Below are 25,641 nucleotides of genomic sequence, written 5' to 3'. Positions count from 1 at the left end.
AGTAAAAATCATGGAGGACTCAAGATGGATTAAGAAGAGCTGTCTAAGTTACCTCCGTTTTCTTGAGGGCATGTAAGACATACCTGCGTATATTGATCTAAATAAAGTTTAACAAATCAAAAGTGTCTCTTTCCCCTTGTTTATGAATTTTTAAAAAATAAAGAGATGGAATGTCTGATAGCCTACGAACATCTCACACTTACTTTTGTAAACTCCAAGTTAGGAAAATTTTTAATTTTTTTTATAGGCTTCCTGGCATTTCACCAGGAATTGCTGAGTGGCAACCAAATTGTTGTGCTTTAGAAAAAGCTCAAGTCTCTTCCAGCTTTTCATCTTGTACCTGGTGGAAAATCCAACAGCATGAGATGAAAGCCAGATTAAATGTGGCTTTGGTGAGCAGAGAAGAGGATTATGGATTTCATAAGTATAGGCCTTGTTATTTTTGCTGTTTGATAGGTCATTAAGAGGGAAAACTCAAAAGTGATTTCTGGCCAATGCATTATTTCCCTAAGTTGGTTAGTGTTAACTGTTTAAGTTTAGATGCTTGGGAAGAACATAGATTTTTTAAATCCAAATTTCTTTATTCTATCTCAGATGTACAAATGTACATGTATTTAGTATTTTCTAATTCAGTTATTAGAAATGAAATATTTTTATCCTGTTCTTATTTTAATTTTAGGTCCTTTCTAAAGAGGTCAGACCCCATGTTCTTTAATGTGGCATAGAAAGGGCTTAAGGTAATTCTAACCTTAAACTGTGGCTCCAGAGTGTGGCTTGAAGGCGTATTATCTTTGAAAACACAAGTGTTCTATTGCGTTCAATGGAATCTTTTCTAATTCTCAGTAACATAATCCCTTTGGATGTTTATTCGCAGTTCAAACTGTTGGAATCAACATTGTCAACTTTTACCCTGACAACTTGCTTACTTTCCACTAAATAAACTTACCCCAGAGAAGAGCCTCTTTCCTGCTCTCACTTCTCCTAAGCTGCTTCAAAGAGTTCTCAGGCATTTTCCACATTTTTCACCCAAATGCGTGTACAGAGGTGGTACCTGGCTACAGACAGAGCATTTGGTATGCCCCAATTTGTTTACATGAAAGTTCAGAAGGTTTTGGTTCCAGGTGTTGGGAAGAGATGCACTCACTTCAATTTAGCACCAATGGCAAAACTATTTTAATGTCCTTTAACTAAGTCTTTGATTTTACACAGTGTGGTTTCCTAATTGTTATGAAGTTTAATCCTTGATTTCTTGTATAAATTTTGAGAACATGGTCTCCAGACAGCTAAACATAATATTTAAACATAACTAAACTAACTTTTGTAAATATTTCCCTTTTCAGTGATGAATGTATATTGGTAAGGGGGGTGAGGTTGAAGGGGCAGAGACCTCTCAAATGAAGTGACTTTCTTTACCAACATGTTCAGAACACCTACTCTAGGATTTCTGCTTGGTGATGTTCCACTTATTTTGTGTAGCTCTGGCATAATATTTGAAATGTCTGTAGTGCAAGTATTTATGTGGGACAAGATGAAGAAATTGAGCCTCCCAAAGTCTCAGAAAGAGCTCATTTTCTTCACGCTTCTGCCCTCCTCTCAACCCTTCTCTCCAATTATTTATAGAATTTCATGTATATGGGTAGCAGGGTATCATTGTTTCCTGGTCAGTTGCGGTATATTCATTATTTTAAAATTGGATAACTAAGATCATAGTATGGGAAAAAACAAAGTCAGCACAGCAGAAAATTGATAAAGTGAAATGTCAGAGAGTTAAAAGCATATTAAAAATGATGGTTGATGCCCTCCACCTCACCAGCAAGCTCTTGTTCTTAGATATTCCATCTTTGGCTGATGTTACCATCAGTGTTGAGGTGAGAGGCATGCCTTCATACTCTGCATTCCAGCCCATGAGCTCTCTTAAACAGCTACCCCTCAGACACAAACAAATGTTATTCTAGTTTTGAAGGTCTTCTGACTATTCAGTAAAGGTGAGTAACTCTGCAGTCCTTGTGACAGCCCAGTTAACAGAAACTAATAACAATTCTTTAATATGAATGTCTTATTCAAGTATTCCTCCTTATATCATAGTTTTGGAAAAGTGGATTGTATTTTTGCCTGGTATTAAGCACAATATTTTCATGTGAATGATTTACGTAGCAATGGAAATAATATTAGCCTTACCTATCTAGAGGGTTTTGAAATAAACTCCAAGGTTTTGGGAAGGTGATGGAGTAATACCAATAGAACATCAGTGATTGCATTATTTTAAAAGGTGACAAGTAACATGCTGCACTTTTTACACTGACTTAAAAAGCATGGATGTATGCTTGTCCTGTAGCTTCCGGTTTGTCCCGGAGCTTTTAAGAAAGAACAGGGATTGTTCTTCCATTTCTTTGTGTTCTCATGATTCTTAATGTAATAATGTTCTGTATATTTGTTGGGAATGTTCTGCTGTATATATGATGAATGAATTCACTTGGGATAACTTGACAGCTAGCTAATAACTTTTATAGGTTCAGATTCAGTTACTCATTTCCCCTTATCCTTGCCCCAATCCCATACTTCTTCAGGTGTAAATTCAGCTTTTGCGGTAGATTCCTATAATCAAATGAAAAAGTCAGCTTTAAAGGGCAATGTATTTTCTAGGATTTTGTTTAGAACATAAGCTTCTGGAGGGCAAGGAATGCCATATTTGTACATTATTCTTCATAGTATAGGGAGCATAGTGAATGATCTTGAAATGAGGTCAAATTTAAACAAAATTTATTTAGGCTGTCAAGTCATAGTCAGCTCTCTATAAGAGGCAGCCTCAAAGGAAACCATTATAAATGGATGATATTACATAAGATGCTTTCCAGTGAGGACTCTTCTCGTGTTAATGGTGCCACTTTTTGTTTTGTACCTCCTTTTTCAGTCTTATGTTCCAAAGTGGATTGGGATCCTGATGGTCAGCTTTACTGTGTTACTGTGCAAATGAATTGAACAAAAGAAGCTCATTCTTCCCTGTAGTGGCCCATTCTTCTAATTTTAGTTGGGCAAAGGGTTCAAATAAATGGAACAAGAACTGTTCTTTCATTTCCCATAAATCATAATGCTCAGAGGACTATTCCCAGGTCTTTTAAATTATTTGGATTACATTCTATGGATTAAATATAATATAACTTTAACTATTTCCCTATCAATGTACAATAATTAAATACATGTTGGCACACTTCTGTAGAGTAGATTTCTCAAAGTGGGATGTCTGGGTCAAAAACTTTGTATTTTTAAATTTAATAAAATCAGGTTTTTTGTGGTATAATTATAAGAAAAAATAAATTTTGACAAATGTTATATATCATAGAGTCAAATAGCCACCACCACCATCAAGATACAGATTTCCCTCATCCTAGAAGTTCTCTCATCTCCCTTCAAAATCTCCTTTCCCTCCCTCTAGTCCTTAATTGTATATGATCTGATACTTGTTTTTAAATGTCATATAAATGGAATGATGAAGTGATTGGATGTCTCATTTCTTTCACTTAGCATAATTCTTTTTGAGATTCATTCACTTGTTGCATATATTAATATTTCATTCCTTTTTATTGTTGAGTAATATTTCATGTTGTGAACATGCTACAATTTATCCATTCCTCTGTTGGTTTGTTTCTAGTTTTTGGTGATGATGAATAAAGCCACTCACTATAAACATTTGCTCTCAGCTCTTTGTGTTGACATATTTTTCCTTTTTTTTGGGTAGTATGGTACCTAGGAGTGGGGATGCTTGATTTCATGTTGTCTATTTGACTTAAATTAAGCTGTCAGATTGTTTTCCAAAGTGGCTGATACTATCTTGTATTCGAACAGTATGTGAGAGTTCTACTTCATCCACATTTTTGCCAACAGTTAGTATTGTCTGTCATTTAAATTAGCCAGTGAATATATAGTAGTATCTTATGGGTTTAATTTGCAACTTACCTTATGATTAATAGTTTTCACCATCTTTCATGTGGTTGTTTGCCATCTATATATCTTCTTTGGTAAAGTGTCTGTTTAAGTCTTTTCCCTATTAAAAAAATAATGAGTTTGTTTTCTTACTGTTGAGTTTTGAGAGTTTTGTATATATTATATATATATACATATATATAAAAATATATTTTATATATATTTTGGGCTACATGTCCTTTTTCAGATACGTGATTTGCAAATTTTTTTTTCTTTTTTTTTTTCTTTTAGAGAGGGGGAGGGACAAAGGGAGAGGGAGAAAGGGAATTTTTTGTCGGGGGAGTGGATAAGAGGGGAGGAGAGGGGAGGAAAGGAGGGAGAGAGAGAATCTTAAGCAGGCTCCATGCAGAGCCCAGTGTCAGAGCCCAGTGTCAGACTCAATCTCACAACCTTGAGATCATGACCTGGGCCAAAGTCAGAAGTTGGATGCTTAACCAACTGAGCCACCCAGACACTCCTGTCTTTTTTTTTTTCTTTTTAAAGATTTTATTTATTTATTTGAGAGAGAGGGAGACACAGATAGCAAGAGAGAGCATGATCAGGGAGGACAGGGAGAAGAAGGCTCCCCATAGATCAGGGAGCCTGTTATGAGACTCCATCCCAGGACCCAGGGATCATGACCTGAGTTGAAGGCAGATGCTTAACTGACTGAACCACCCAGTCACCCTTCCTTTTATTTTCTTAACAGTTTCTTTCAGAGAGCAGAGTCTTAATTTTGATGAAGTACAACTTTTGATTTTTTTTTTTTTTTTTGGTTTGCATTTAAAATGGTAATGCACCTTGCCAGATAATTTTCAGAAAAAATTTTGGCAATTCCTATTCCCACTAGAAGTGTATTGAGAGTAGTTATTTCCTAGCATTCTCATTAGCAATGGGTATCAGTGTTCTTTTTAATCTTTCTCAGCCAAAAAGGTGAGAAATATCTCATTGTTGGAATTTTCTGGTGATAGCCAGAGAAAGTATATTTTCAGGTACTTATTGTTGATTTGCATTTTGTTTTGTGAGTTACCTATACATATTCCCCTTTTTTTTTTTTAGATTGATGTTTATCAGTTTGTAATTCTTTGTGAATTAGGAATGTTAATCCTTTATCATATGTATTGCAAACCTTTTTTTTTTTGGCTATCATTAGTCTTTTTACTCTTTTTAATTTAGAGCTTTAATCTCTTATTATAACTGGAGTATAAGTTTATATTACTGTGATGGAAGTATATGACATTATTTTCTTCCAAGCTATGAATGCACTGTTTTTATTTTTTAAAGATTATTTATTTATTTTTCAGAGAGAGAGAGTGAGAGAGAGAGAGAGAGAGAGAGATAGATCACAAGTAGGCCAAGAAGCAGTCAGAGGCAGAGGGAGAGACAGGTTCCCTGACGAGCAAGGAGCCCGATGTGGGACTCGATCCCAGGGCGCTGGGATCATGACCTGAGCCGAAGGCAGCCGCTTAACCAACTGAGCCACCCAGGCGTCCCTGAATGCACTGTTTTTAAAATAAAACATTCTTTTAGCACTAAATTGAAGCATCATATATGTTATATATTATACTCCCACATACACATGTACCTCTTTCTGAACTGTATATTCTGTCATTTTTCTATTCTTTATTTCTGTGCCAATGCTATACTGTTTTGATATCTGGTAAAGTTTATTAACCACTCTCTCATTTTTTTCTTCAAGGTTTTCATAGCTATTCTCTTATAATTACTTTTTAAAATGAATTTTTAAATTCTTCCAGTTCAAGAATACTGATCAATGGATTCTGATTGGAATTATATTCAATTTATATCCTGATTTGGAGGGGATTAATATTTTTCTGATATTAAGTCTTCCACTTAAGAATTTGGTTACATCTCTTTACTTGTTCAGTTCTTTTTTTATGTCATTTGAAAATATTTCATAAATTTTTTTTCTGTAACTTTTTTGTTTAACTTATTCTTTATTATTTTTACCTTTGCTAATGTTGAGAGTGAATGTCTTTCTCTTCATTACTTATTTCCAGGGTAAGAAAGAAGCTGTTGATCAAAGACAAAGGTAGATTTTGGCCTCTTTTCTAAATTTTTATCAAGTATTCTCCATTTAATTTCTTAAAACCTCATGAACAATATTGAAAAATAGTGGTAATAGTTGCTTTTTACTTTGGTTAAATGACTATATTATTTCATATGCATAAACATCCGAATATTTATCCACTAAAACTAATACTTTAAAGTAAAAATACATTGTTTTCAAAATGAGAGCAACTTTTAATAAAACTAATGATTATAGTAGAGAAAAATATTTTTATTAATATCCTTTTAGACATCTCTATCCATACACACATATACATAAGTTATAAACCTATAAGAAACACATACCAGTTTATACAAACCATGTAATATAATACATGCCTGCTATTTTGTAACATTTGTTCTCTTAATATTTTGTGAACATCTTTCTATATCAAAGGATATAGACTTATATTCTTCTTAATGGCTACATTAGAAGTATGTTTTATGGATATATTGTAATTATTTAACTGATCTTTTATTGATAGACATCATGGTTGTCTTTAATTTTTCATGATTTCAGACAGTGCTATGATGAACGTCATTGCATATGTATCTTTGTACACTTCCTAGAAGTGTGAGTGTTATATCAAAGGAATGAACTTTTAAATTTTTGATACATTTGGAAGTGGACTTTTTTAAAAAAAATTGTAAATGGATTTTAGGAAGTTGATGTCAAGTTATACTTATACCAACAATGCATAAGAGAAAACAAATTTATTTTGTTTTTTTGCTAATGCCAATTATTTTCTATCTTTTAATATGTGTTAGTGTAATAGATTATAATTGATATGGCATTGTTTCTAATTGTAGTTCATTGATTGCTAATGAGGTTACCATCATTTTAATTTCTTCTATGACTTGTCCATTTCTTTAGCCAGCTTTATTGGGTTATTGGTAACTTTATTATTGAATTACAAGATCCTTTTTACATATCAGTAATGGTAATTCTTTGTCATGTATATTACAAAAAATGTATTCTTGGGCTTTTAAAATTTGTTTTTGTTGAGTACATAGTTTAGTAGTCTTTAAATTTTATTTTTCTTTTCTGTATCTTCATTCCTCTGTGCTCTCCCCTGGCAGGCTAGCAGTTTGGCTATCGTCTTATTACCCTTGGTGTTCCTAGCTCAGAGCCAGGTTTTATCATGGTTTGTAGTTCTGCTCTGTGGTGGTATTTGGGGTCTTGTACATCCAGCCTCTGGGCCACAGGGCCTGCCTGAATTCTAGGTGTTTTGCAGCCCCTCTTACTGTTTCTCCCTGACCACTCCCCATCAACTCTTGTCTTTGGGTAGCAGGTTACAGTGTTTTTTCTGTTTAGTTTTGTTTTTCCACTTAGTGAGTCGGGCTCTGGTCTTCATCTCTCCCAGGGCACTTTTTATCTGCATTGTCTCTAAGCAGTCAAACTACTATGACATCACTGTGACAGTGATAAGGTTGGCAGTTTTGGAACAGAGACAACTTTAGATATGGCAGTCAGGGAAGGCCTTTCTTAGCTGAGACTTTCCCACTGTATAATCACTCATTAGTGTGTTCTAAGCATCAGTGTCCCCATTGTTAATAGTTTAGTAGTAATATATGCATTGCTTTTCTTTTTGGAGTTACTTTTGGGAATCATCATCTCGAAGTGTGTTAAAACTAGAGAAATAGTGTTCTGATTTGTGTTTGAATAATAAGATAATGAGTGTGAAAATTCTTTATTATAAATGAATCTGCTTTATGTCTTTATTAATTAAGGAATCACAATGGTCTCTTTGTGCAGAAGTACACAAGTGGTTGGGCAGTTTTTAAATCTACCTTGTTATGTTCGTTCAACATGTGAGCCTTTGGAATCGGTCTGAATTTGACTCTAGAACAGCTGCTTACCAACTTTCTTTTAATTTAAATTTTTTATTTTTTAAATTTCTTTTCAGTGTACCAGAATTCATTGTTTATGCACCACACCCAGTGCTCCATGCAATACGTGCCCTCCATAATACCCACCATCAGGCTCACCCAGCTTCCCACCCCCCGCCCCTTCAAAACCCTTGGGTTGTTTTTCAGAGTTCATAGGCTCTCATGGTTCATCTCCCCCTCCAATTTCCCTCAACTCCCTTCTCCTCTCCATCTCCCCATGTCCTCCGTGTTTTTTCTTATGCTCCACAAATAAGTGAAACCATATGATAATTGACTCTCTCTGCTTGACTTATTTCACTCAGCATAATCTCTTCTAGTCCCGTCCATGTTGATACAGAAGTTGGGTATTCATCCTTTCTGATGGAGGCATAATACTCCATAGTATATATGGACCACATCTTCCTTATCCATTCATCCACTGAAGGGCATCTTGGTTCTTTCCACAGTTTGGTTGTTAGGGTCCGTGATCAAAGGAACAAGACTGACACAAAGCGAAAATCAAACAAAGCTTTATTTCGTGCCAAGCATCGAAAATCAAACTGACTGGTAGGGGCCATCTCTTATGAAGAGATGACGATGATGACCCCGACAAGGTCACTCCCAAGAAGGCTGCTCCGGATGAGGCCGCTCTGGATAAGGCCGCTCTAGACGAGGCCATTCCGCAGTCGAGGCCACTCTGGACAAGGCCGCTCCCAGGATGAGGCTGCTCCCTGGTCGGAGCCGCTCCCAAGAAGAGGCCACTCTGGAGAAGGCCACTCCCGACGAGGTCGCTCCCCAGACAGGGTTGCTCCCCAGACCGGGGCTGCTCCTGTGAGGCCGCTCCCTGGACAGGGCCGCTCCCAAGAAGAGGCCACTCTGGACGAAGCCGCTCCCAGGACATGGCCGCTGCTGACGAGGTCGCTCCCCGGACGGGGCCGCTCCCCAGAATGATGCCGCTCCGGCGAGGCCGCTTGCGGCAGGGCTGGGGCTCGCTGGTGGCGAGGCCTCTTGCTGTGGTGAGGCTGCTGGTGGTGAGGACGTTCGCCCTGGTGCCACTGCCTACGACTACGATGACCAGGATGACCACGACACTCTGACTCTCCTGAGGACTTCCCTAACGGCTATCCCAATGGCTATTCTAATGGCTATCCTAACAGCTATTCTAACTCCTCCTACTACTCCAACGGCTATTCTGACTCCTCCTACTACTGCCCCCACCCCAGCTTCACAGACTAACATTTATAGAGGTGGTTGAGCCCGGCCCACACACAGGTGGCCAATGGGATTTCAACTCACCACAGTAAATATATGTGTGCCCCACTGATTGGATGTCTCCATCCGGCCTGGCCCACCCTTATATCCGGGATTTGCAACTAAGTTCCTCTGGCTAACCAGGCCCTTACAGGTGACTGTGGCCATTGCCACTATAAACATTGGGATACAGATGGCCCTTCTTTTCACTACATCTGTATGTTAGGGGTAAATACCCAGTAGTGCAATTGCAGGGTCATAGGGAATCTCTATTTTTGATTTCTTAAGGAATCTACACAATGTTTTCCAAAGTGGCTGCACCAACTTGCATTCCCACCAACAGTGTAAGAGGGTTCCCCTTTCTCCACATCCTCTCCAACACATGTTGTTTACTATCTTGTTAAATTTTAAACTCAGTGACGAACAAAGCAGGAAAAAAGAAAGGGTAGGAGCTTTTGATCTTCATGAAGTCCCAAAAGTTCATTTTCGCTTTTGTTTCCTTTGCCTTTGGAGACATATCTTGAAAGAAGTTGCTGTGGCTGATATTGAAGAGGTTACTGCCTATGTTCTCCTCTAGGATTCTGATGGATTCCTGTCTCACGTTGAGGTCTTTTATCCATTTCGAGTTTATCTTTGTGTACAGTGTAAGAGAATGGTCGAGTTTCATTCTTCTACTTATAGCTGCCCAGTTTTCCCAGCACCATTTATTGAAGAGACTGTCTTTTTTCCACTGTATATTCTTTTCTGCTTTGTTCAAGATTATTTGACCATAGAGTTGAGGGTCCATATCTGGCTCTCTACTCTGTTCCACTGGTCTATGTGTCTGTTTTTATGCCAGTACCATGCTGTCTTGGTGATCACAGCTTTGTAGTAAAGCTTGAAGTCAGACAACATGATACTGCCAGTTTTGATATTCTTTTTCAGCATTTCCTTAGCAATTCGGGGTCTTTTCTGATTCCATACAAATTCTAGGATTGTTTGCTCCAGCTCTTTGAAAAATACCGGTGGAATTTTGATCGGAATGGCATTGAAAGTATAGATTGCTCTAGGAAGTATAGACATTTTAACAATATTTATTCCAATCCAAGAGCATGGAATGGTCTTCCATCTTTTTTTTTTTTTTTGACTTTTAATTGTTTTGCACACCAAGATATTTGGATTTTTTTTCCTTTTTTTAAATTTTTTAATTTTTTATAAACATATATTTTTATCCCCAGGGGTACAGGTCTGTGAATCGCCAGGTTTACACACTTCACAGCACTCACCATCTTCCATCTTTTTGTGTCTTCTTCGATTTCTTTCATGAGTGTTCTGTAGTTCCTCCAGTACAGATCCTTTACCTCTTTGGTTAGGTTTATTCCCAGGTATCTTACGGTTCTTGGTGCTATAGTAAATGGAATCGATTCTCTAATTTCTCTTTTTGTATTTTCATTGTTAGTGTATAAGAGAGCCACTGATTTCTATACATTGACTTTGTATCTTGCCACATGACTGAATTGCTGTATGAGTTCTAGTAGTTTGGGGGTGGAGTCTTTTGGGTTTTCCGTATAAAGTATCATGTCATCTGCGAAGAGAGAGAGTTTGACTACTTCATTGCCAATTTGAATACCTTTTATTTCTCTTTGCTGTCTGATTGCTGTTGCTAGGACTTCTAATGTTGAACAAGAGTGGTGAGAGTGGACATCCTTGTCGTGTTCCTGATCTCAACAGGAAGGCTGTGAGCTTTTTCCCATTGAGGATGATATTTGCTGTGGGTTTTTCATAGATAGATTTTATGAAGTTGAGGAATGTTCCCTCTATCCCTATACTTTGAAACTTTTTAATCAGGAACGGATGCTGGATTTTGTCAGATGCTTTTTTCTGCATCAGTTGAGAGGACCATGTGGTTCTACTCTCTTCTCTTATTGATTTGTTCTATCACATTGATTGATTTGCCAACTTTCTTATCTTGGGCAATTTTTTTTTTAAAGATTTTATTTATTTGCCAGAGAGAGAGAGAGAGAGAGAGGGAGAGAGAGAGCGCATGCAAGCGAGCACAGGCAGACAGAGTGGCAGCAGAGGCAGAGGGAGAAGCAGGCTCCCAGCCGAGCAAGGAGCCCGATGTGGGACTCGATCCCAGGATGCTGGGATCATGACCTGAGCCGAAGGCAGCTGCTTAACCAACTGAGCCACCCAGGCATCCCTTGGGCAAATTTTTATCCTCTCTTTAGCTTTGACTTCCTCAGGCATAAAATGATGTTTGTATCTTCCATATCTCAGGAATTATTTGAGGATTAAATGAGTTTGTGTGCATAATGCTTTAGTACAGTGCCTCATGTACAGAAAGTTTCCCGTATTTATTTTTATTATTGTGATTAATTTTCCTATACTTTCAAATGCGAATATTACTCTTGGGTAGCTCAGTTTCTTTTCTGGTACTGAAATCTGTCTGTTGGAAACTATTTTGAGCTCCGCTGTTAACTTGTGGTAACTTCATGGTAAGTCTCCCTATCACTCTGAACCTTGGATTTTTCAGTTATCTAGGATGTGTATAAGCATAGATAAAATAAAGCACAAAGAGTCACTCAGTCTCCTAGAAAAGAAAGGTCTGAAAATATGTCATATGGGAAGCATTGTTCATAATTTTTTTGTCAAGCATTTTGAATTCCTTAAAGACATGGCACTAACTAGATAAATATTACTTGGTATTAGACTTTTCCTGATTATCCTAACATGAAGCTCTGATACTGTGCAGGACAGAAATTACATGGTATTCTACATACTAGAATGAGTCTATTGCTGTTATCAACATAATGAGATGTCTCCATAAAAGTCAGTGACCATATATAAGCCCACACCCATGAAGTACAGGACTAGTTCCCCTTTCCTTTATTATTCCCTTATTATTATTATCATCATCATTATTATTATTATTATTAGATTTTATTTATTTATTTGACAGAGAGTGCACAAGCAAGGGGAGTGGTAGACAGAGGGAGAGGGAAAAGCAGGTCCTCCCACCATGCAGCAGGGAGCCTGATGTGGGGCTCAATCCCAGGACCCCAGGATTGTGAACTGAGCTGAAGGCAGATGCTTAAACAAGCATCTGAGCAACCTTAAACAACCTGAGACACCCAGGCACCCTGTTTTATGGTTTTAAGTACAAAGATACACTCACTTGCTGGTGGGTCCTTTTATGAACCTTCACATAAATGAAAAAAATGTTTTTTGCAAACTCAGTTTCTTATTATTGGATTTAACAGACATAAAATTACAGTTTAGTAAATATAAGAAAATATACAACATAAAAAGGATGTAATTATACAAACTGTACATTTTGTTGTATTGACAATTAGTATTTAAAAGGTATTCATTAAAAAGTGTCTTTAAAAGGATGTCTTTAAAAAGTGTTCATGTTCTGCTTCTCTCAAAATTAGATTTAGGAGCGTCAATTGATTTTCTCTCTCACGCTGATGCAAACTTTGTATGAATCACAGGAGGAATTTCCTTGTTTGCTGGACTATTTGTGTTAAGAGATGTGCAGAAATGATTATTTCTTGCTTTTCAGCCGTAGTCTATAAAAGATGATGTAGGGAGGAGTACTTTGAATTCATTTTAACTTTAGTTCTCTTGTTCTCTAACTATGAAAACAGTTTCTCCTACATTCCTTCAGTTAGGCTGATGGTATCACATCAAACGTAATTGAATAAAAGCAGTTTTTTGGACAATGAATTAAATGCTGACAGTTCTAGGCAGGTCTGGTTGAACTCAGTGGCATATTTTAGAGTATTTAGGTCAGTGATATCCAAGGACAAGGCAGTTGTGGGAGAGGGTGTATAAGCGCTCCAGAAGATGTGTGGATAAAACCCCATTGAGTAGAAGAGTTTGCTAATAAATTACTGTCAGATAATTATTAGTTTTATACATTTTTATTTATTCTGGAAATGGAGTGAGAATTTTCATAATTGGGAGGAACTGATAATGTATATCATCTGTTAGTTTATTTTCAGTGTATTTCAACATGTTGCAGTTCACATGTGCCCAGTTAAGTAGATTTAAAGAGATTTTTAAAAAACAAATTGGATTAAATATGGTTCTAGTAATGCCAGCACAAAGGAACAAAAAGAAAATTGCAAAGCTGATGGTCTGTCTTTTTCTTAAAGTTTTTATTTATATTCCACTTAGTTAACATACTGTATAATATTAGTGTCAGGTGTACAGTTTAGTGATTCAACACTTACATACAATCTCTGTCAGCCACATAATTTGGTGAAAATAATCTGACAAGAAGTTATCCAAAAAATTTCTGAATTATTGAGACTAATAGGAAATTGTAATTAATTGAATTTATATATTATTTTCAATAATGTGTCTTATTAAACATTTAATAATGCCGATATTATTAATACTATTTTTAAAATAGGAGGAAAAAAGGTTTTTGAATGATTATCAAAATAAAACAACTTTAATGTATTGCTTATTTAATTTTTAGCTGATTAACTAAAAGTTTCTATTTTGACCTATTTTTTGTAATGTGACTAAAATATAACTGCAGTCAGTGCACGTGTAATATATATGCATTGCATATATTATAATTATATATTTCATATATATTAATACTTGTGTATGAATGATTTATTATAAAAATGTTTTACTCATACATATTCAAAAAATTTTAGAGACTACCAGCCTAAGAAGTTCTTTGTTCCTCAAAGCAGTATATAAGAAGGTAGATGTGAGCAGAAACTTTAGGGTTAAACTGACCAGGTTTTGATCTTGTGCTGACCATGTACTAGTTGTATGGAGCTTGGGCAAACTACTTCATCTCATTCCCATTAGTGAAATAGGGAAAGTAATAATTCATATGGTTTCTGAGGTTTAGATAACTAATATTATGAAGTGGTTAATACAAAGCCGTACACTCAGTGAGAACTATGTTTTGTTATTACAATTATTATGTTGTTATTAATAAAGAGATTATCCTTCAGGGAATCTTCCATAAATAAACTCATGTCTCAGGTACTACCACAATGCAAAGTGAAAAAGAGCTAAACAGGTTTAAAAAGGGCAAGTCCTTAAGTTTCATGATTGTTGTCAGGACTAAAGTTTTTCACGCCTCTGGCGTGCGCGCGTGCGTGCACGTGTGTGTGTGTGTGTGTGTGTGTGTGTGTGTAAGGGCTGAGGCGGCTTTGAGGGAGTAGAATATTTATAGAGATCACAGGAGCATGGGCACATGAACATGCTTTGTCACCCTTTTCCCCTAGAGCAGCTCTAGTCTCTGTACAGGAGAAATGCAACCATCCTACAATTTCTTTAGTTTTTGACCTATTTCCTTTGAATATATAGCTTCAGCTGCTACAGTTTTCTTGTTCCTTTCCTTAGTATGGAGAAAACTTACAGGTCTGTAGATAAATCTTCACACATAATCTGGGTGAATGAAAGTATGGTGAGAGTAGGAAGTGATAAATTGTACTATGCAGCAGGGAAAAATAACATTTTGTTCATTTGGAATAGCCACCTGATCCTCAGGCGATTATGTTTTAAGATATATTATTGTTACAGTGATTGATGGTTAATATATTAGGGAGATACTTTTAGAGCTGAGAGACCTGGATTTTAGCTTCACCATTTGCTTCCCATGTACCCTGGGGCAAGCCTCAGCTTCCTCATTTATAAATTTGGAATCATAGTGTCTGCCTTTTGTCAATATTCATTCAACCCATATCAAAGCACCTATCATGTGTTAGTACTGTCCACTGGGGATATGTAGATAAGACTTGATTTGATACCTGCTCTCCCTGAAAGTATAGTACTTCTAATAAGGAAATAAATGCAAATAACTGTAGCTCGCTGTGATTAGGGCTGTATTAGAGGAATAAGTCTGGATTGACCTAGGGGAATCAGAGAGGTCTCCATGAAGGAAATGATGCTAATGATCTTTGAGTTTTTGCTCTTACATACAAATTCTTGTTAGCACTTATTTCAGAAGTTAAGGACTGTTTGGTAAACTGAAACGGAAAAACACAGGAGCATTTTTCTTCAAATTTGTCGGCGGCCTCTGGTGTGTTCAAATAAAAGAAAATTAGTTTACAAGTAAGTACCATATCTTTTTTTTTCTTGTACACTAGAATTAGAGATATATGTATGTACCTTCAGATGAGATTTGGAATTAGATTTGGAATTGTTGAGCAACTTGAAGGATCTCAATCTTTCTTTCTTCTTTCGGTTCTTTTTCATCTCTCTTTTGCTTAGGTGAGGTTATACATTAGGGCCTCACCTTCTGTTTTCTTCCTCCAGGTTTTAATCTACACCATGGCTTGAATTGTCACATATAGGTAGGTTCTGGTTTTATGAGATCTGCAGTTTATAGAATTTTATTTGCCCTCTTTAAGACAAAGAATACAAAATTATGAACTGAAAAGAACACACCAGTGGAAAGGCAAAAGACCTAGAATATCCAACACAGTGCTGAGGAGGAACAAAGTCAGAGGATCGACACTACCCAACTTTAAGACTTGCTGTAAAGTTGCGGTAATCAAGATAACGTGGAGCATAACAAATAGCATGGAGGACATGGGGACTTAGAGTGGAGAAGGGAGTTGGGGGAAATTGGAAGGGGAGGTGAACCATGAGAGACTATGGACTCTGAAAAACAATCTGAGGGTTTTGAAGGGACGGGGGGTGGGAGGTTGGGGTACCAGGTGGTGGGTATTATAGAGGGCACGGATTGCATGGAGCACGGGGTGTGGTGCAAAAATAATGAATACTTTTATGCTGGAAATAAAAAAAAAAAAAAGATAACGTGGTATTGGTGAATGAATAGAGAAATAGATCATGGGATGGAATAGAGAGCTTAGGAGTAGACCCACACAAATATCTGATCAGGTCTTTTTTTTTTTAAGATTTTATTTATTTGACAGAGAGAGATATAGCAATAGAGGGAACACAAGCAGCGGCATTGAGAGAGGGAGAGAAGCAGGCTTCCCACTGAGCATGAGCCCAATGCAGGGCTCCATCCTAGGACCCTGGGATCATGACCTGAGCCAAAGGCAGAGGCTTAATTGACTGGGACACCCAGGTGCCCCTAATCTAGTCTTTGACAAACTGATCTTTGACAAGAGGAAAGGTAATTCAGTGGAGTAAGGTTAGTCTTTTCAACATATTCTGATGAAACAACTAGACATCCATGTTAAAAATCTAGACAGACCCTTTATGTTTCACAGAAATTAACTTAGAATGAGTCATAGATCCAAGAGAAACATTAAACTATAAAACTTCTAGAAGATAAAATAGAAGAAAATCTAGGTGACTTTGTAGTCAGTAGCATGAGTTATGAAATGAAAAGTTAAGCTTCCTTAACATGAAGAACTTTTACTCTTCAGGAGACACTGTAAGAGAATGATCAAGTAGATCCAGAAATCCTCTGCATTCTTAAAATTTAGTTTGGGATAATAAAAAAATATTTTATGTTTGATTCATCAAAAAATTATTTTCCTTCTCTCTATACATACATTGTGGTATTTATTTCATAAGTGAATTTGTTAATCCTCTACAAACTTGTTAGAAATTTCTGTTTTATAAAAGGAAAAATGATCAATAGGGAAGATGTGAATGATGCTTTTAGGAATCTTTTTGGGTAATTTCAATAGAATTTTTGGGTTTCCTAATCCATTGATAAAAGACAGATGGATTATGCTGAGTGAAATAAGTCAAGCAGAGAGAGTCAATTATCATATGGTTTCACTTATTTGTGGAGCATAACAAATAGCATGGAGGACATGGGGAGATAGGAGAAGGGAGTTTGGGGATATTGGAAGGGGAGGTGAACCATGAGAGACTATGGACTCTGAAAAACAATCTGAGAGTTTTGAAGGGGCGGAGGGTGGGAGATCGGGGTACCAGGTGGTGGGTATTATAGAGGGCACGGATTGCATGGAGCACTGGGTGTGGTGCAAAAATAATGAATACTGTTATGCTGAAAATAAATAAAAAATAAATTAAAAAAACCCTTGAAAACATAAACAAAAAACTTACAAACAAAAAAAGACAGATGGACTAAAGATATTTTTCTTCCATCATCAGGATTTAAATAAAATGTTTATTTAATCCAGTAAAAAGGCTTTTCAATTGCCAACTTCCATATTTCCTGAAAATATTTGTGAAAATGGTACTCTATCATCATATAGATGAGTCTTCTTGATAAGTCTTATTCTTTCCAGTGCACAGAAGTCATACTTCACTTTAGAATAGGGGCGAATGCTTATTATCCTATGTTCCTAAGGCACAGAGATATACCTGTCATGGTATACCTGTCAAGGGTGGAGCTTCTGCATACACCTTGAGGAGCAGTTCCTACATTTGTTCTGTGGCTGCTTTCTTTTCTCTTTAGAGTAAACTTCGGATTGAAGAGCCAACCAAGAACTGAAAACCAATCTCCTTTTCAAGTGGGCCTATTCAAAAGAAGAGTATATGCTAAGCAGGAAACAATACAGGAAACTAATGCTAAGGAGCATGCCTTTTTCTACTAAAGCAGCTTCACAATAATAGTTTCTTAGGAGAGAAACCCCCAAATTAATGTTCTTGTGTTTTTGAATTAGATAATTCTATTTATGGTGTTTAAGAGATGTTGGTTATGACACAAACTTATTAACTAATATGGTTTTTGGAGAATAAATTGGCCTGTCTCCTTAAATATTATTTATGCTCCTGTCTCCATCACATCATTTTCTCCCAGGCCTGTATTTCTTGATTCTCCATATGAGTAGATTTGCAGAATCTGATTTTCATGGGACCTCACAAAATCAGTCTCATATTCAACAATAATGTTTACTACTTTTCTTTATTTTTCTTTTCCTTAAGATTTATTTATTTGAGAGAGAGCAAGGGAAAGCATGAGCAGGAGGGGGAAAGGGAGAAGGAGATAGAATCTCAAGCCAACTCTAAGCTGAGGGCAGAGCTCAACATGGGGCCCAGTCTCATGACCCTGAGATCATGACCTGAGCAGAAACCAAGATTTGGAGGCTTAACTGACAGAGCCCCTAGTTTTATTTCTTCCAATTTAGTTGTACCTGTGATGAGTCCTTTTTTTTTTTTTTTCCCTCCATGTGCTGGCAGTATTCAGTCCAGTTTATGGAAATTTTTTCTTCATGTCATTTTCAACTCTTTGTAGAAGAGGCTAATGGAAGAGAAGAACAGGGCCCACATTTGTTATGCAGCCAAAATACCTTCTACAATGTTTGGGGGACATTCAGTGCTACCACTATGTTCCATTTTTTTTTTTCCCCTCATAAGAAGAGACAGTAAAGAGCTAGCCCCATATAACACAAGAGCTTCCCGCTTAGCATCACCATTCCATTCTTGGAATGACACATCATGGAAATGGAACCCCATTTTTGGCTGGGAAATTATCCATTCCACCCTGTTCCAGTTGGGCACAACTCTTGTTTCCCTGGCTGAAGTCATTTCAGCATTTAATACTCTAGGCAAGAATTCCAAGAAACTCATAAAACCTAACCAGATAAAACAATTTTCTAAATTGAATATTAGTTTATAGCTGAGAGTGTTATTAAAATCAAGTCCAACCCTGCCAAATTACAGGTAAATAAACTGAGGCTACTTGTTCAAGGACACATAGTTGCCTAGAAGGGACTAAAATCTAGGCTTTGGACTCTTGAGTTCCTTGATCCTACTACCCTGCAAAATGCTATCTCTTCTGGAAATGAAATATCTTCTGTCCAAAGGAAAAAGAATTATACAGTTAAAGGTTTAATTTATGTAGTCCAAAAATTTTATTGAGGAGCCATTCTGTCTAATGCAGAGGTAGGCCTTAACAACAATGTGGAGGTGAACATATCATTATTGTAGCCCCAGATAAGTTACCTGTCTGTGGATGTGACTGACAGGCAGATCTACAACAATGCAAGGAGAGAAGTACTCTATTCTCAGATGTCAGGACCTGGAGTAACTTGGTTTGGGGAATAGGGAAGTACCTGAGTCTTGAAGGAAGAATATGAATTATAAAATGAATGAGAAGCTAGTTTAATTTTATTGAAAATGTGATACATTATTTAACCCTTTAAGGTGTACTGAGAGTTCTAAGTTTCTTAGGTGTCAGTTATGGGAGTATCCAGTGTAAGAAATCACTTCATGTTAAGAGGATTAAGCCTACAGGACAAATATAAGAGGGATTTAAAATTCTCTTTAGGTCTTGTATCTTAATTTTTGGTGGCTGGATGGTAGTTTCTAATATGGTTTCTCTTTAGGGTAATGATTAGATTTTAGGCATAGACAATGGAGAAAAACAATATTCCTTTGCCATATGCTTATATTTTTTTTTCTTATATTTTTAATAGAATTATAATTGTTTACCTAGGCAATAATATAAATTAGTCATGAAATGGTATGTAGAGAGAAATTAGAAGAAACATTTCTGAATAGAACGGGTATGCTGTGTTACTAAAGTAAACTGATCTTTTTTTTCTCTAAACAGTGTCTCCTCTTTCTCTTCTTTGGGGTTGCTGCAGATCATTTTCAGTATGACCTCTTTTTAGTTTATGCTGGTTAGTCTGAAGTTATGAAATACCTGCTTAGTACTTTCCTCCTAATCTTTCTGAACACTAAAAGCTTTTATCAGCTTCTTAGGTCCTCTTACCCCAAGGCTGTTCTCCAACCGCCTAGTTTTGTATTTCTGTATTTCTTTGTTCTTAGTTGTTTCCTGTCTTGTAGTTCATAATGACAGTATTTTCTTTTAATTCTTCAGGAGCTCTGAAGCATCTTTCAGAGAAGAAGCATGCAATGTCATCTGATTTGTTATTTATAATTTCTTCATTTAGGGAGGAATGTTATTTTATGGGAGTTAGACAAAAATTTTTATGCCCTCTTTGAGAAAGCAAAACAGATTAAGCTACTAAGAAGGTTTCCTTACAATTAGTACTGTCTTGCTTCTTTGTAGAATATTAATGTTTGCAAAAGGCTAGTGAGATACCCTCTTAAAAAGATGAGTCCAGGAGATACTTAGTGTTCATGCACCCCAGTGTTTGTAGCAGCAATGTCCACAATAGCCAAACTGGAAAGAGCAGAGATCCCCTTCCACAGACCAATGGATATAGAAGATGTGGTCTGTATATACAATGGAATATTACTCAGCCATCAGAAAGGATGAATACCCAGCTTTTACATCAACATGGATGGGACTGGAGGAGAATAAGCTGAGTGAAATAAGTCAAGTAGAGAAAGTCAATTAGCATGTGGTTTCACTTACTTGTGGAACAAAAGGAATAACATGGAAGACATTAGGAGAAAGAAAGGAAAAGTGGATTGGGAAAATTGGAGCAGGAGATGAAGCATGAGAGGCTGTGGACTCTGAAAAAAAAACTGAGGGTTTTGGAAGGGAGGGGGGTGTGGGAATGGGTGAGCCTGGTGGTGGGTATTAAGAAGGGCACGTATTGTATGGAGCACTGGGTGTGGTGCATAACCAACAAATCTTGGAACACTGAAAAAAAAATTAAGGTGTTAAAAAAAACTGATCAAACATAAAAAAAATGAGTGTGTATATGTATTTATGTTCAGTTAGCCAGTATACAATACATCATTAGTTTTTGATGTAGTGTTCAATGATTCATTAGTTGCCTATAACACCCAGTGCTCATCAGAATACTGGCCCTCCTTAATACCCATCACCAGGCTACCCCATCCCCCCACTCCCCTCCCTATGTAACCCTCAGTTGTGTTGCCCAGAGTCCAGAATCTTTTGTGATCTGGGGCAGGATGACAGAGAAGTAGGGGACCCAGTTTCAACTGGTCCCCTGAATTTAGCTGGATATCTACCAAATCATTTTGAACACCTAGGAAATCAGCTTGAGGTATACTTTTTTTAAATTTAAAGTTTATTAGTTAACATAAACAGTGCAATATTGGTTTTTGGAGTAGAATTCAGTGATTCATCACTTACATTCAACACCCAGTGTTCATCAAAAGTGCCCTCTTTAATACCTGTCGCCCACCTAGCCCATCCCCCATGCACCACCCTCCATCAACCCTCAGTTCTCTATCATTTATAGTCACTTAGAGCTTGAGGTATGTATTTTTCACTCACTTATATCTTGCACTAGAATTTAATGAGGAAGCGATAAGAGTATCAGATTTGAAAATGGAAAAGATGGAAGAAAGGCCTAGGGGGAGGAATAAGCCACCAACAATAAGTTAGAGCCAAAGATGCTTTCCACCCCTACTTCAGAGATCTGGAAATTTCATGAGGAGACAGGGACTTTTTCTATCTGCATTTTGAAAAGCAGGAGACCTGACTTTAATTTCTAGTTCCTCTACTTACTTGTGTTTTGATTTAGGACATGCCATGAACCCATTTTCTTATCTGTAAAATGGGGATAATTATTTATCCCCAGTTGCAAATACTTCACTGATCAACTCAAATCAGGATAAACTAAGAAGTGTTTAAAACCTAGACTATACAGAAGGATGAATTAGTAAGATAGAGGGGAGCATATATTAACGACATTCTTAGTTTCAGTGGGAAGGTTACTTAACAACTCTAGACCTCATTTTCTCATCTCTAAAATTGGCAACAAATTATCATCTACCCAACAGGAATTGTTGTGAGAACTAAATAAGTAAAGCACTTAGAAAAGTGCCTGACACTAAAATTAACAAGCCAGGAAACAACAGATGTTGGAGAGGATGCGGAGAAAATGTAACCCTTCTACACTGTTGGTGGGAATGCAAGCTGGTGCAGCCACTCTGGAAGAGAGCATGGAGGTTCCTCAAAAATTTGAGAATAGAGCTACCCTATAACCCAGCAATTGCACTACTGGGTATGTACCCTAAATATACAAATGTAGTGATCGGAAGAGGCACATGCACCCAAATGTTTATAGCAGCAATGTCCACAATAGCCAAACAATGGAAAGAACCTAGATACCCACCAACAGATGAATGGATAAAGAAGATGTGGTATACACATTACACCAGTTAGAATGGCCAAAATTGGAAGACAGGAAACAACATGTGTTGGAGGGGATGTGGAGAAAGGGGAACCCTCTTACACTGTTAGTGGGAATGCAGGTTGGTGCAGCCACTTTGGAGAACAGAATTTCTTGATTCCTCAAGAAATTAAAAATAGAGCTTCCCTATGAACCTGCAATTGCACTACTGGGTATTTACCCCAAAGATACAGATGTAGTGAAAAGAAGGGCCATCTGTACCCCAATGTTTATAGCAGCAATGGCCACAGTTGCCAAACTGTGGAAAGAACCAAGATGCCCTTCAGCGGACGAATGGATAAGGAAGATGTGGTCCATATACACTGTGGAGTATTATGCCTCTATCAGAAAGGATGAATACCCAACTTTTGTATCAACATGGGTAGGACTGGAAGAGATTATGCTGAGTGAAATAAGTCAAGCAGAGAGAGTCAAGTATCATATGGTTTCACTTATTTGTGGAGCATAACAAATAGCATGGAGGACAAGGGGAGATGGAGAGGAGAAGGGAGTTAGGGGAAATTGGAAGGGGAAGTGAACCATGAGAGACTATGGACGCTAAAAAACAATCTGAGGGGTTTGAAGCGGCGGGGGATGGGAGGTTGGGGGAACCAGGTAGTGGGTATTAGAGAGGGCACAGATTGCATGGAGCACTGGGTGTGGTGCAAAAAACAATGAATACTGTTACGCTGAAAAGAAATAAAAAAAAAAAAAGATGTGGGACACACACACACACACACACCCCATGGAATACTGTGCAGCCATCAAAAGAAATGAAATCTTTTCATTTGCAACGACGTGTTTGGAACTAGAGGGTATTATGTTGAGTGAAATAAGTCAGTCAGAGAAAGACAATCATCATATGATTTCCCTGATAATGAGGAATTTGAGAGGCAGAGTTGGGAGTTCAGGGGGTAGGGAAGGAAAAAAATGAAACAAGACGGGATCAGGAGGGAGACAAAACATAAAAGAATCTTAATCTTACAAAACAAATAGAGGGTTGCTGGGGGCAGAGGGGTTATAGAGAGGGTGGTTGGGCTATGGGCATTGGGGAGGGTATGTGATACGGTGAGATTTGTGAAGTGTGTAAACTTGGTGATTCACAGACTTGTACCCCTGGGGCAAATAATACATTATATATTAATTAAAATAATTAAAAGAAAAGTTCCTGACATACATTAAGATTCAATAAATTTTGGTTATAGAATAATTGTAGACAAAATAGAATGCTGGATAAAGGAACAGTTTTTTTTAAAGATTTTATTTATTTATTTGACAGAGAGAGATCACAAGTAGGCAGAGAGGCAGGCAGAGACAGAGAGAGAGGAGGAAGCAGGCTCCCTGCCGAGCAGAGAGCCCGATGCGGGGCTCAAGCCCAGGACCCTGAGATCATGACCTGAACCGAAGGCAGAGGCTTAACCCACTGAGCCACCCAGGTGCCCCTAAAGGAACAAATTTTTAAATTATATACTGTTGTATGTTCAGTGGAATGTTATGCAGCTATTAAATTGGATATTTTTATGAAAAGGAAAACTATTTATGGCATGATATTAAAAAAAAACCATCATATTACAAAACCAACTGCTCAGTGATTTCAGTTTTGTTTCGAAAAGGGATAGAGTTTTATGAAGATCTGAAGAAAATATGTAAAAAATACGGTTTATATCTGAGTGGTACATTGTGGGTGATTTTAATTTTCTTCTTTATGTTTTTTGTATGGCTCTTACTCATCTAGAAAAAAAAAATCTTCAGATTGCACCATTAAGGCAAAACCATACTGTGTTGTATACGAGAAAAGTACTTTGAAATGTGATTCAGAAAGACTGAAGATAAAAGCATGTGAAAAGAGTATTAGGATGTCCACACAACAAAAACTAGTACACAAATATTCATAACAGCATTAGTTATAATAGCCAAAAAGTAGAAACAACCCAAATATTAAAAAATGATGAGTGAATAAAGTTAGGACCGTGCTATAACATGGATCAATCTTGAAAATATTATGCTAAGCTAGTCACAATTGCCACATTATTGTGTGATTCCATTTATTTGAAAAGTCTAGAATAGTCAAATCAATAGAGACAGAAAGTAGATTAGTGGTCTTTTAGGGCTGGAGGCTTGGGAGGAAATGGGGAATGACTGATGATGAGTACAGAGTTTCTGTTTGAGGCGATGACAGTGTTCTAGAATGTGGTGATGGTTGCACAATTCTGTGTATATTCTATAAACCACTGAATTGTACAGCTTACGTGGATGAATGGTATGGTATGTGGATTAAAACTTTAAAAAAGTATAGTAGGCAAATATCAAAAAGAGTAGGAGTCAAATAGAAATATCAGTGACTATTAGGCTAAAAAGCATTAAGTAAGGCAAAGCAAACTTTACCATGCTAATAAATACAAAGTGCAACAACAACTGTAAATATCTATGTGCCAAATAACTCCAAACAATTTTCCTAAAGCAGAAATTTAATACAAGAGATTAAAGGACAAGAGATTCAAGAGAGAAAAGGAAAATAATTAGAAACACAAGTATTCACTATTTCACCTTTCAGTTCAACATAGATCAAGTAGACACCAAAAATATGTGTAAATACAGAAATGTATATGTATATAAATATACACATATACTTTTGCTTTGAAATAAGGAATATGCCATTTTTTTGAGTGCTTCATGGAACATTCTCTGCACTTGGTTGTAAAAAGAAAATCTCAATATATTCCCTGAAGAATAAGTATGTAATTATGTAGTATGTAATGCAATAAAACTATAAATTATTACAAAAACAACTGCCATGGAACCCTGCCCCAACCTGAAAAGTGAAAAAACAAAAAACAAAAAACAAAACAACCCAAGAAATAAAAACTCAAAAAAGCTCTCTTAATTCCTGAGTCAAACAGAAAATACAATCTATAAGTAAATCATTTTTTAGAGAACAATAGTAATGAAAATACAAGATGTCAGAATCTATGGGATAAGCAGTGCTCATAGGAAAATTTGGAGCCTTAAATAATTATCTCAGGAAAGAACGAAAGTCAAAGTACTAAGCACTTAACTCAGAAAATTAAAAAAAAATGAAAAAATACATCGATACACTTTGATAATAGGATGTATTTGCATAAAGAAATTCAAAAGGGAAACATAAAAGTGATGATCTAGGAATGGATGCAGGCAGGGACCTGGGATGACTAAACAGTCGAGAGGGAGACTTTATATGCCTACTTAGGATGTTTTGCTTCTTAAACTATTAGATATTCAAAAGTTTATTCAAAGTGTATTCAAAAGTTATTCAAGTATACTCAAAAGTTTAAAAAATTTTTAAAAGTCGTTACTCATTTTTTCAGGAAAATATGCAGAAACCTTAACAATTATGATAGATAGCTGAGAGAGGAATTCTTGGGAGGAGAAATGGGCTATACTTTTCAAGAAATGTCCATTTTGGAGAATGAAGTGTGTTCACATGGCCATATCTATATTATATAATTTAAGCTTCTCAGAAGTCAACAAGTCTGACTGG

The 25,641-nt window shown here is 36.8% G+C and overlaps 1 protein-coding gene across 1 annotated transcript in view; it reads left to right on the top strand.

Moving 5' to 3' along the window:
• The window catches only part of HPSE2 (heparanase 2 (inactive)), a 660,133-nt gene that overhangs the window by 54,326 nt on the left and 580,166 nt on the right, over nucleotides 1–25,641 (top strand). The window lies entirely within an intron of this gene.

This window comes from Mustela erminea, chromosome 14 (genome assembly GCF_009829155.1).
Source record: "Mustela erminea isolate mMusErm1 chromosome 14, mMusErm1.Pri, whole genome shotgun sequence".
NCBI classification, from domain to species: domain Eukaryota; kingdom Metazoa; phylum Chordata; class Mammalia; order Carnivora; family Mustelidae; genus Mustela; species Mustela erminea.
Note: the sequence above shows the minus strand (reverse complement) of the source record. Positions and strands in the feature narration are given on the sequence as shown.